Source organism: Manis pentadactyla, chromosome 3 (assembly GCF_030020395.1).
Source record: "Manis pentadactyla isolate mManPen7 chromosome 3, mManPen7.hap1, whole genome shotgun sequence".
In the NCBI taxonomy this organism is placed as follows: Eukaryota; Metazoa; Chordata; class Mammalia; order Pholidota; family Manidae; genus Manis; species Manis pentadactyla.
In genome coordinates, this window is record NC_080021.1 from 168070961 (window position 1) to 168084550 (window position 13590).

At 42.0% G+C, this 13590-nt stretch overlaps 1 protein-coding gene and 1 non-coding gene across 8 annotated transcripts in view; both read right to left on the minus strand.

The window, feature by feature from the left end:
- The window catches only part of NFIB (nuclear factor I B), a 428132-nt gene that overhangs the window by 322661 nt on the left and 91881 nt on the right, over nucleotides 1-13590 (minus strand). The gene's annotated exons all lie outside the window — the stretch shown is intronic.
- On the minus strand, nucleotides 5365-5436 carry TRNAH-GUG (transfer RNA histidin (anticodon GUG)). Its single transcript has one exon. It is a non-coding gene; the product is annotated as a tRNA-His (tRNA).

Sequence of the window (13590 nt, forward strand, 5' to 3'; positions counted from 1 at the left end):
ACACCTTACTAAGACGGGGCTCCATGGAGCTCCAGAATTGACCCAGGGTTCATGAGCACTTTGTGGGGTATGTGAGGTGATTGTTATGGTCTCAACCCTGTCTTTGCATCTCTTGGGGGAAGGGTGGGGAGGGATGACCATGGCTGGAGTATGAAACGAGCTGTTTCTAGGGTTTCTAATCAAGTTCCCTCCAATTTTGGTGCCAGTGATAAATGTATTCAAGAAAATGCAAAAGCAAAAGAAGGAAGGAGAAGATGATATGGTGTAGAAATGAGACTAATAGAAAGTGAGAGGATGTAGGAAAACTCCCTTCTTTGATTTGTATGGTGTGATTTCTGAAATTGCTTCAGCCTTTACTTATATCTACAGGATTTATGTGGCTTTACTAATCACACTTGCTTTTGAAATGAAATTTTCTGCTTTGGAGCCTTTGAAGGTTGACATACAAATACAATATATTCTTTTAAAATCACCTCTGGATAAAGACAGCCCTGTTGAGGTAATTGCCCCAGATTGTGGGCGGAGTCTGTTTGGTCCTCAGATCTGGAAGATAATATACTGAAAAGAGGACCTCTCTTCAGAGAACAGAGGAGGGCTGGTGTAATTAGATTCTCGGGTTTAGACTCCCTGGGCCAGGAACCCTTGAAGAAAAAAAAAAGAAGAAAAAGAAAGTAAAGAGGCCCTTGTCTTTGATGAACAACAACGAGCAGTGCCATCTAGTGGCCATTTGTGTTTACTTGGAAGCGGCTGGCCGGGGCCTCCCTGCCTAGCTCTGGGCTCAGCAGCAGCACGCTGAAAAGCGCGGTCACCTTGGCGCAACATGACCTGGGGTCAAATGGCAGAGCTTTAGGTGAAGACAAGTGTGCGTTTCAGCTGCCGCTGATCAGAGGCTGAATCCAAGGCCTGGATTTTCTGGTTGACTTTTGAATGCTGGGAAGTGCACATGAACAACAGAGAACAAAGATTATATGCTAGGGAAGGGACACGGCAGGGGAACACTGCCACTGTCACAGGGACTCACACTACCTGTACGTCACCTTGTCTAACCCTCACACTCTCCCTGTTTGGCTGGTGGACCAAAGCGCAAGGAGGTCAAAGTCCAAAGTGAAGCTATCAGGAGCCATAGAGGTGGGATTTGAATCCAGGTCTGTTGAGAAAAGCTTTCTCTCTGATTCAGATTTCATGGGAATTTTCCTCTGCCAGTTACTTCCCTGGAAGTCGCACATTCCCAAGTCCTGTTACACATTTTCTGCCTCTTAGGGAGATGTGATTGCAATAAGGAACACCAGCTTCGGACACTGGAAAGACATTCAGTGTCTCATGCTTCCTATTGGCTGAGCTGCAGAAAGAGGAAATAGCCCACACATCATCTCTCAATGCTTGGTCCTGTGGACGCAGTTGCAGCCGCTGTTGATGGATAAGTGCTCTCTCTGCAAAGTCACCACCACCTGCCACTCCCGAGGACGCCAGTACTCCAGTGAGCTGGGCACGAAGACCTACAACGGGTGGGTGCAACACCACCTGTCCTTTCGGTCCAGCCCTGCTCCCTGAAAGGGAATTCCATCTATTCAGACTTGGTTCAAGTAAGTCATTTTCTATGCATTATCGTACTTTTAGTGCACAAAAACAAGCTTAAGATGTATTCCTGATAACCAGGGAATAGACAGATGTTCATTTTAATAATAAGGTACTCACTTAATTCCTAAGTTACGTTAGTTTGTTCAGTCTATGACTTGATCAGAAAAATAAATGTTAATTACTTTTATTTATAAAAACTCATTAAAACATGCATATAGAAAATACTGGAATATAAACTCTTCAATTCAACAGGTTAATGGTGGAGATTAAGAAGATAGCTTTGCCCTATTACATTGTAGAGAGCAAGAAGGAGGCATTTAGCTAAAGCCATAAGCATATGGTAATAATTAATAATTAATTGAATAACTTATTTACTGAATTACAGTAATATAGGTTATATATATATATATATATATATATATTTTTTTTTTCTTGAGCAAACTTATAGACCACCACAGCTATACCAATGTGAGGGTCATAAAGTAACAGATTATACAGAGAATTAAGACTTTCTCTTGCTATTTTAGTTGACACCCCTAAAAAGAAGAAAAAGGTTTCCTGGCTTTTCAGTGAACAAATGATTTCACATTTTGAATGAACAAATCTAGGGGATAACAATGTCATTGATTGGTGAAAACTATACCTATCAAAGCCATGTGATCAAAACAAGGATTTGGTTAGTACTCTAATGGTTCATCATTCATGTTAAAAAGTTGTCAGGGAATCTAGTTTGTGAGCAGCTTACATTTGCCCTGAAATGCCTTATAGTTGCCATTTTGGAGAGACAGTTTTTGAAAAGATCATATCAGAGTCACTCTGATTTTTCATCAGCAGCTATTAGCTTTGGTATAAAATGTAGACAATTGGAACGTGGAAACAATAATGGAGTCTGTTGAGATATTTTTAAAAAGCTAAAAGTAGATATGTCTCAAAGCTAATATAATTAAACATTAGAATTAATTTCCTCTGATAAGTCAGGCTTTAACATTTCTGAAAACCAACCTGATTTGCGGTTGGTTTTAGAACACAAATCCCAATATATTTTAGCATTAGCAAAAAGGCAGACAGGGAGACCCAATATCAACAAACTCTTTGTTGATGAAAAGAACCATTCATTGATTTTTGTGGCCCTTGGTCATGGCAACCATGAAAGAGGAAGAGAACCAGGATGGCAAATTCGGATAAGGATCACTCGGTGGATTCTGACTTGTGGTACCCCTGGTTTAGAGTCTACAGCATCACTTCTTTTAACTTTAGTAACTCTTGGTGAAAGCCCTTTTCCTAATGGAAATCTCACTCATGTTTCTACCAATGGAGGCTGGTTGGAGGACATCATGCAATAATAACAATATTAGTCATTGCCTCCCTACTAAGTGCTAGTGTTACATTTGTATAACAAGCCTCTAAGTGTTTTTCACTTATTTCTTTGTACATTATTCTTTTCACTGTTGCATTGACACCCTCCCCACACCTTACACACTATTTTTTTTTACTCTGAGAGCTTAGTAACTTGCCCAAGTTTAAGTGAATTTTTCTTGGCAGAGTCAGACGATTGTATGCTCTTCCCTGGCCAAGCCAGAAAAACAGTCCTCCTCCAGGGCAAGAAGGCCTCCCTTTGACAGAGACAAAGGAGACAGAACATGAAAAGCTCCCTTTGTTCAACCAGTTGCTCTGTGTCCCTAAGCTTCAAGTTGCATCCAGACTAATTGTCATAAGCTGACACTTCCCCCCACCAATCCACCAACTGCTTTTCATTTTTCACAAGGCAGTAAAGATGTTAACAGTTAACAACCCAACTGATGGGTTTGTGGAAGTAGACAACCACCAAATGGTGTACTCCAGTAATGCAACAGATACAACTTCCCAGGGAGACAACTGGTGTGGCTCTGGAGCTGCCAAGTCCCTCACTCTGGGACTGGCCTCAAGACAAGGGAGGAGCTGTCTTTGTGCTAAATGCTCTATCCCCATGGACGTAGTTGATTGGTCCAGTGATGGACACCTGACCAAAACCAAGCCAATTAGGTCCTTCACCAGGATGTTTTGAATAGTAACTAAGGGGCTCTTCTGTAGGCAGCAACACTGTGAGATACAAAGGGCAGGAACTGCTGCTAGCTGCCATGTTTCCTGCCACACACAAGTTAGTTTGAGGGTAAAGGCAATATTTATGAAGAAATATGGTATGAAATGGAGTGTGTCCTGGTCATCTTTAATAACCTGGTTCCAATTGCTTCTGAAGCCCCTTGTACCATGCCTGGGTACATGCCTGTCTTTAAATCAGCACATACTACATTTCTGTCACTTGCAACCACTAAGTTCTGACTGACAAAATTTCCTTCCATAAATGATTAATTCATTTCCAGTCTCCTAATACAACACAAATAACCTTGAGTGGTTTGAATATATAAGCTGTTTTTAAGTTCAACTTACTTGTTCTAAAAAACAATTGCAATTCAGTGTCTTTTTAGAAGCATTGTTAGTACCAGCCAGCTGGGACTCCTTGGCAGACTTGAGGCAGAGCTCAGGCAAGGCCCTTTGATGAAAAGGAGGGAAAATTTGAGAGAAATATGGGGAGGGAAAATTTAGGGAATAAACCATAGGAAGAAGAGACCTCAGAGCAGAAAATAGTCTTGAAAGTGAGTCTTGGAGGAAACAATAAATACTTTTTTTGTCCTTTATACTTGATTTTCTGAGGCTGATCATTTGGGGCCTGTAATCAAATAGAAACTGCTCTTGTATTGAGGGGGGGGTAATATTTATTGCAGTTTTTTAGCATATCATTTCTAAGAATTCACCAACTATGAAAGAACTTAGTAGATTCTGTGCCTACCCCCAGCACATGTTTTTATTTGAAAAATCTTTTAGTATTACATAAATAACAAACACGACTTTTGCTAGGCCATCCATGAAATAGGGGCTAGAGGCATTAAAAAGCACCTTCTAGTGATCCCTTATTTAAAACATGGCAGGCTATAATTTTAGAGCAGTAAACCTCATTATAACACACTTACATTTGACATTTTCAGGCTGTATTGTTCATGTTTTTAAGTCCTGGAGAAAGGCCCATTAAAGCCATGTTACCCACATTAATTCAACATTTAGCCATTTATAATACAAACCCCAGTCTTTTGGAAAATGTCATTAAAAAAGTTTCACCATATATGGACATTATTTATTGCTTGAGCCCCATTGTATACGTATAATATGCCCTTTATCAGACCCAAATGCCCACTTAAGAGAATTTCATTTTTAGCAACAACTGGCTTCTTACATTATCCAATGATGCAGGAAAGTTAAATTACAGCCAGTTCATATCATAGAAACAAAATGTTTCCTGCAATTACTGATAAGGGACAGTTCATTTTCTCTCTGTCATCCTGAAAAAATCCTCCTAACAACAATTCATGCCTGGTTAAACAGGATTTCCACCTCTGCTGCTGACATCTTTCCAAATACTTCAGGGTTGTTATTACTGTATGGCCCTGGCAAGGTTCAAAAGCAAGCAGACTTGACGAGTCTGCTCAAAGCAGAGCTTAAGTACTGGTAATTAATAATAATTACATGCCCACTACACTCCAGTTTTTATCATATTATCTGTCAGTGCAAATAAAAAAACCCACACACAATACACTTGCAACAGGATTAGTGCATTAATAAAGCTACTTTGCATATGTCATCTCTTCTAAAGTTTAAAATGTGTATAGTTGTTTATCTTTTATTGTTCTTCATTATTCTATATGGGGCTGTTTGGCAACAGCGTTGTTCTTTTCCAAAAGTCTCCCCCTCTCCTGCCATGACTCGGATTCGAACCGAGGTTGCTGCGGCCACAACGCAGAGTACTAACCACTATACGATCATGGCAAGCTGCAGAAGAGCTGAGCACTCAGCTTCCTTTCAGAGCTATTACAATGTTAAAATTTGTGGAAACACTGCCATCTATTGCTTGAATCTGTACATCTTCATATTGAGAAAGAGAAGTGTTTCAGTAACCTCTAATCATTTAGAGGAACCGCAGTAGTGTGCCTGAAACGATATTGTCTGATCTGACCTGGAAAATTGTCTTAGATGAGATTCGCTGCGTTTACTGCCCAGGAAATGGTATGCCATGCAACAGGACTAAGGGAAACTAGTCTGCTGACTCATACTTCTTGTTTTTAACCTATAAAGGATATAGATTTCCCACTCCCAACCACCACCATCAGTTAACGTTGCATTGAACGACTTATGAATCTGAGCCTGTTCTGTGGTCTCTCCACCAGCCTTAAGGCAGCACAGCCATAAAACATAAGGCAAGAGCAAAATGGCCTGAGGACCAGGGAGAATCAGGAAGGCTTATTTCTCATAATAGAGGAAGTCAGAGAAATATACCCTGACTGAAGAAAGGCCTCCTCTTTAACCCACTGATGCTGACAGCTAATTTTTTTCCTGGAATATAGATCTAAAGTCACAATAATCTCAAAAAAAAAAAAAAAGAAAGAAAGAAAATCTATCCAGTAACATTAGCAACCCACCTACACAAAGAAACTGAGTGTTCCATACTAAATAAGTTTTAAAGGGAAAGTTTTAATGAATTTCCTTGTTATAAAAAATTAGTCTACACATGATATTTCCAGGGCTAAAACACCCAGACAAAAAAAGAGAAAACATACAGAAAAGTCTATTTCTAACCAATGAATCATTACCAGAGTGTCTCTAGTAAGCCCTCTAACAGAAAGGGCTGGGAGCAGCCGGGGCAAGCCGGCATTGCGCATGGGGTGGCCAGAACCTAATCCATCTGTGGAGCGGGTGCTGACAGCTCCAGTGCTTCTGGGAGGAGGATATTTCTGAAGATGAAAGCTTGAGGCACAAATGGTCACCCCTTTGCTCCCCTTTGATCATCTACAGCCCCTCTGTCTTCCTTCAAACTCTCTCAGATCCATTTTCCTTCCACTGTCACACAGAAGAGCATTGCCCGAGTTCTGAGCCCTACACATTCTGTGTAGGAACCGAGGCAGAGATGCTCTCTGGCCTGCGGGGGAGCACAGGTGGGTGGACAGGCTGGCAAAGCATATCTCCTGCTTGGCAAAGAGCAGTTTCTCAAATACCATCATTTGGGTACCACATGCATAATTTTTGCTATCAGCACGTACTGAGTGAACAATAAGGGGAATATTTTTCAGATATCTACTCCCAGAGTACAGATTATGGAAACAAACTGCCTAGACTCTAATTTTAGCTCTGTCCCTTACTATCTGGGGGAGCCTGGGCCCCTGGTTTAATCTGTGTGCCTCAGTTTCTCATCTGTAAAGTAGAGATAACAATACTAGTACCTACTTCATAGCACTGTTAGGAGTACATAGGTTCTTACATGCCAGTAACTTAAAATAGTCCTGTCACATAATAAGCATGGTAGAAATATTAGTTATATTATTATTTAAATAAATATATTTGGAAGAAAATTTTATAACATCCCATATACTTAAAAAATACAATACCACATTCCATAAATAGAGATCACTATAAAATAAAATGTGAACACAAAGCAGTAAAAGTAAATTCTAACCAAATACTCTGAGTTCTGAGTCCAGGTTCTGCTCTCTGTTAAAAAGTAAAATGGCAGTAGAAGAGGTGTTAAAGATACAGTAAAATCTGATAGTGGCAGCTTCTCAACTCACCTGAATAACTGGAAGAGATTTGAAAAGGGAATATAACTTTCTCTTCATAGTATTTAATTCTGTGAAATACCACAGTCATTACACCCACTTAAGTTACCCTCCACATTTTGTCTGTGAGGCTAGGTTATGTTATGTGACAACACCCGATCTTAGGGCTTAGAATAAGGGAGGTTTTGCCTTGCTTGTTCCCCATGTTCACTGCAGGGCCCACTCTGTGTCTCCTACCTCAGGACCCAGGCTAAGGGCCCAACCACTACCATGAACGCTGCTCATTGCTTTGCAAATGGGAAAAGAGCTCTGGTGTCTGGAACCAGTAACTAAAAGTTCTCACAATTCATGGGCTACAACTGGTCACATGGCTCCACTGCTACAGAATTACCAGACATGCACTCAGCACCTGGAAGGCAGAGCTGGAAATCTTAGGTGAACAGCACTAACGATTTGCAGCGGTATCACTAGTGGGGAATCCCAGCTTAGAGAAATCTGTGAGGCTGTATGCCTGGAGGCAGACGTGCCTGGGGAGCAAAACCCACGAATGCTGGAGAGAGGTCCAGCCTCTGAGTGGGGGTCACCAGGTATGGCTTTTCTCTGGAGTCTGTAAGGACTTCTCCTGTAGTAGATGATGTCAGTCAATTACATCTATTGTGGATAAACACTGAAACACTGTTGCCTATCCAAGTGGAACCGGCTTTTGAACAACTACCGGGCTTTTCTCCTGCCTATTCACTATCTTTCTGGAGGTATGCACTCAGATTTCTTCTACAAATACCAGCATCTACAACCCACTCCAAAGGAGAAAACTGGTGAGATCAGAACATAGTTTCTGAAGGTGTTTCCAATGTGTTTGGAATCTACCACCTGGTTGTTATTTTTTCGACTTGACTTTGTCAACACTGATGTTGATATTGCTTTCCCACTAATTTACTACTCACAAAGACTTGCTGGGGACCTGCTACAGTTCAGTCATTTTTCTGGATACAAAGGATTCAGAGGAGAACCAGAGACATGTATCATGATCTCATGCTATTTACAGTGTAGTGAGATACAGATGAGTAACAGATGAACAGGCATAGAAAATACGAGTTGGTGTCATGGGAAGAAATATATATATTACATATACTGCTTAAAGTTTTCAAATTGGGTTGAAGCAGAGAAAGGCAGGGAAGGCATGGGAAAAGGAGGGAGGGAGGGAAGGAGAGAGAGAAGGAGGAGGGAGAGAGAAGAGAATAGCAGAAGCCTGTTTTGTCTTGATTCAGGTCTTTTTCCGACCCTTCTACCTGTGTGATCTTGGGCTAGTCACTAGACTTCTCTGAGTCTCTATTTCCTCAATCAGTAATAGGACTAGATGAGCTCTCAGATTCTTTACATCTCTGCTGTACCATAATTTTAATTTGGAGAAATACATTCACAAACAATAGTGAAATGTAAACATTTTGAAGGAAAAAGAATACAATCAGAACAGGTGAGTCCTGTGGCTCTTATAGCTACTATTCCTGTTCTTAAGGTCACAGCAGCTGTCCTCTTTGTCAGCTTGTATATACTGTCAGCCTTATTTCCCTGCTCATGGCAACATACTTGAAATACATAGGAATTAGTCTCTTAAGTTGGGTGTAAAGAAGAGTTTCTTGCTTGGGAAAGGCTTTTAGTTGTGGAATTCATTCCCAAAGAAGACGACTATGGACTGGCCATTTCAAGAAGTCTTTAAAAATAGGATTACTGCTTACCAGTATCACATTGTTAAAAGGGGTGGACCAATAGCCTTTCTGCCTGTCCTCTTGCTGTCCTTTCCTGACCACAAGACTCTCCTTCTGATGGAGTTGTCACTCTCCCTGATCTCCCACAGTGGATGCCAGCCAAGGAGCAGGGGCCAGGCAGCCCAGGACCAGCAGGGGCCCCACTTCTCCAGCCGAGGCCTACCTGCAGGGCTGACACTGTCTCTTCTTTCCCAGACCAAGCTCTGTGTCCTCCTCCTCACTGAGGTGGGGAAATGACAGGCAGACCCACCACTGGGCTGGAGGCCAAGAGCAGCAATCCTCTGGGTCCAGGCTGGCTGGGTGCCCAGCTTTCAGACAAAGACAGGTTGGGAGCCCCCTACAAAGAAGGCCCCACTGTCTCCTCCTCCAAGAGTCCTATTTCCAGTCAGGGCCCAGCCAGCTATGACCTCAGAGGGACCTTAAAATCTACTCTTTCTTGGGTTCTTTTTAGAACCTTATCCCCACCCCAGTGAACAATGTGTGCGTGCGTGCATGTGTGCGTGCACGCGCGTGCGTGTGTGTGTGTGTGTGTGTGTGAGGGGGGGAGAGGGGGGGGAGAGAGAAGGAGGGAGGGAGAAGGGAGGGAGGGACGAGGGGACAGTGAGAGGAAAGAGGGAGGGGAAATCTGGACAAATTTGGTACATGTAAGGGAATCAAGGACTGCTCACACATGCCTCTGGAAATATTTTTAAGGAGAAAAATATGGCAGCAGAGAGCAAAGGAAGTCTAAGTAAGTGGTAACTCCAGATTTCAAACTCTTGAGCACATCATCTTTATCATAAAGAAAGCTAAGTGGTCTTAGATTTGACCATTTCCATAGTATTTCCTGTAATTTATCAGAAAATCTTTGAATTCTCAGAAATCACAAAACACTAGAGAAAATGCATTATTTTCAAAATGCTTGTAACCACAAAATGTTTTAACAGTTTACATTTTCAAGAGTAAACTGCCTGGGGTGCTTTTTTCCCCTTGCTTATTAATGAATCCTATTTCACCAAGTCAGAAATCTTGCTGTGGGGAAAGCTGGAAAGCGGGAATGGTGGTGGGGGTTGGGGAAAGGGGTTGCTGGTTGTTGGTTTAATTTTAATTTTTTTTGCCTGAAGGCGCTATTAGAAAACTCCAGATGCAAAGCTTTCCAATAGAATTCCTCATCTGACACAGCCCTCTGGAATACGTGGGCCTAACCTTTACGATCTGGCGGGCCAGGCCTCTATTTGGAAACCTTATGAGGGGGACTGATCCATTAATGATAATGTGCAATAGCTCAGAGCGCCAAGAACAGCTGAAGGCCTGGGGCGGCAGGGAATTGGGGCTCTGCATACAGGAAAGTGTGGCAAAGGAAGGCAGTTAGAGAGCACAGTCAGCCCGCGGTGGAGAGCCAGGCAATGCCCCACGCCCACATTCTCTTTTCCCACCACTTTGGGAAGCTGAGGTTTTGAAAAAGAGAAGTGCTGGCGGACAGTGACCAGTTAACATTCTGGATTTACGGCTGTGATTCTAAGCGATCGCTGTGGAGCTGCTTTATTTAAAGACTTTCCAGCACAGGCTACAGGGGATTCAGGGCTGATAGTCTTGGACAAATGATTTAATCTCTCTGAGCTTAAGTTTAATTCATAAAATGGGGATAGTAAGAATATCTACTTCATAGGATTGCTGTGAGAATTATATAAACATGCAATGTCCTTTAAAAGAATGTCCAGGACATAGTAAATGCTAAAGAAATATTAGTTGTATTCTGGTCAAAACAGAAATGGGAGAGAGCTGCTCTGAGCTTCAAGCCAGCTTCAGGAGGTGCCAGAAGAGCAGGCATATGCCAGGACCCAGAGGTGACCTGAGGTTTACCAGCTGGGCTCTGTTTACGATCATGAGAGGCATCAGGGCCAAGTGGCTAGTTGGATGTCAGACAGAAGAAAGGCCTCAGGGTCTGGGCAGGTGGATCCATTCTCAGAGATGGGGATATGACCTGGACACATGGGAAGAAAAAGTAGTGAGGCAAAAATACTGCATAAGAATCAAGAAGGCCCCCAAAGCAGAGACTCTTTGGCCCTGTTTCAGGCTGTCATGTTGTCCCTTCTTCCCTAAAAGAACCAATATTGGTACCAATTTAGACAAGAGGTAGGTGTGGGGCATAGAAGGAGAAGAGCTTTGGGGTGGGAGCTGGAGGAGAAGGGACAGTTGAGATATGTGGTAGCCAAGAGTCATTCCTCAAAGCCCTTCTGTATAGAATGATGAAGGCACTTGGCTCACCAGTTGAGCTACTATCTCTCTAGTCTTTTTCTTATAGTGGTAATGATAAGTTTGCTCTTAACGTGACTGAGATATCACACATATGAAGTACCTGGCCCACGTTGGAGGGGGACTTGGGGGAAATTCATGACCATAGACCTCTGCAAAGGGGTGGCCTCTATCTTAGTCATCTTTCTGTCTTCCACACACTTAGCCTTAGCACCCAGTACAGAGCACAGGCTGAGTACATTAAAAATTAATTGGCGCACATGTAGACCAGAACTCCAAAATCTGGTCTCATTTTAGAGCTGCATAATAAGCAGCTAAAAATTTAGGAGCCTTTTTCTTTACGTGTTTTGTTATTGATGAGTTTTGTTATTTTGTCTTTCCTGAAATACATTTCACAAGTACACTGATGTTGAATTGCAGAGTGTCTGGGTTCAATTCTGACCTCCTCTCTGCATGTCAATACTTGCCACGGCTGTCATCTCTCCTGATTGAAGTGGGGCTATGAAATAAACAAGCACATCACAGAGCAGGAAGGGGCTGCTTTCCAACTCATCAGGCCCCAATAATAGGGAAATTAGAAATATGTGAAAATACTATTAGTATTCCCTGATCTCAATTCTTTAGTTCCTTGAGAGAGAAACCAGGGAACTGTATAGCTTGATGGAATGAGCACGTTACCTGTTCATGCTTTGTTCTACTTTATTCATGATGAAGTTTATAATCTGTGAGTGTTCATTTAGCCTTCCCTGCCTCATTGACTCTAAAAAGAATAATAAGTCTGTTCCTTGTCCACTACATAAAGGTAGTAAGAGAAAAGCGTGAAATATTCAGAGGGGTTTGAAATGTGTTGCATAGAACTTACAACTGCAATCATGCTTACTATGATCAGCATTATGATAGCTATTACGGATGCGGACGGAACACAGATATTAAGTTCATGAGATAAAGCCAGATTTCTACCCTAGGTAACTCTAGAACTATAGAGATATCTTGGATGAAAAATGTGGCCCCCTGAAAGCTTTCCCTTAAGTATCACCAATTCTTTGAGTGGGCTGAAAGAAAGAAAAGAGAGAGAGAGAGAAAGGGGGCTGGGGGGAAGGAGGGAAAACCAGCCTAAATGAATGTGGGATAAACTATTCATTAGCAAGCTAAAAAGCTACAACATTTAATAACCTACAGCGCCTCATGGAAAACCAAGACATTGCCAAAAGTAATTGAAGTTTGTGATTCTCCAAACTGTTATTTAAAGCAGGGTTTGGCAAGGCTCAGTGGGTCTGCACCAATTTTAATTGCATTTTTAAAATTCAGGATGGTGTTTGTGTTCCTTTCCTTGTTATGTGTGTAGTGAAATCCCTTTATGCTGAACTTGCTTATAGTAAAACCTTGCACAGTGATTTTTAAGTTCAAAGCTTGTGGGATCCATCTATATCCAAATCCATGCTTAGAGGGACTAGCTCTTTAAAAAACAACAACAACAACAACAATTATGCTTTACTTTCTGACCTTTTAACTGATTAATTCCCAGTTGTATACAACCCCTAATTCTTTTCCTTTTTTTTTCTGCCTGACATCAAATGAGATGGCCAGAATCCTTACTGCCACCACAAAGAGCTTTTAGGGGGTTAAGATTGGCTTGACCTAGAGAGAGAGCCTTCCCCAGCGATGCCTGACTGGGCCCTGGAGCAGAATCACCACGCAGCTCTGTTTTCCGGTGGAATAGGCAGCAGCTGCCAGGCATCCCGCACCCCTAGACATCTAAAGACCATTCAGTACACACATTCAGTATAGACCTTTGGCACAGTACAATTATGAGAGGCAACTATGATTATATCACCCTTATAATTACTGAAGGGCTTCTCCACTCCCCTGTAATTTCCCAATAATAATTTTTTTTTTAAATAGCTCATCTATTTGTTGAGCACATAGTAATGCAGCAGGCACAGAGCTAAAGATTTCAGGGAATTGGCTCACTTAATCCTCAGGAGACCCTTAGGCAGGCACTAGCTGAGGTATTATTATTTGCTCCATTGTACCAAGGTACAGAGTTGGTTAAGGAATTTGCTCAGGACCACACAGCCTTAGCCATCAGAGCTGGGATTTGAACCTGTGAGACTGGCTCTGGACACCCACTCTGGTATGCTTAACCAACATACTCTACTAACATACCATTTATGCAGTGCTGTGCCCCTAGCGTAAAATTTCCTGATTTCTCCCCATTAAAATTCCTGTGTCCTTTGTCCTTTTCACACAAGAATCCCTATTTCTGATAGTTCATTTCCTACCCTAAAAAAAGGATCATTGATAATGCCTTCCACCGGAAGTTGAGAGAATGAAATTGGAATAAGCAAAAAATGCATTTGGTAAAATGTCAG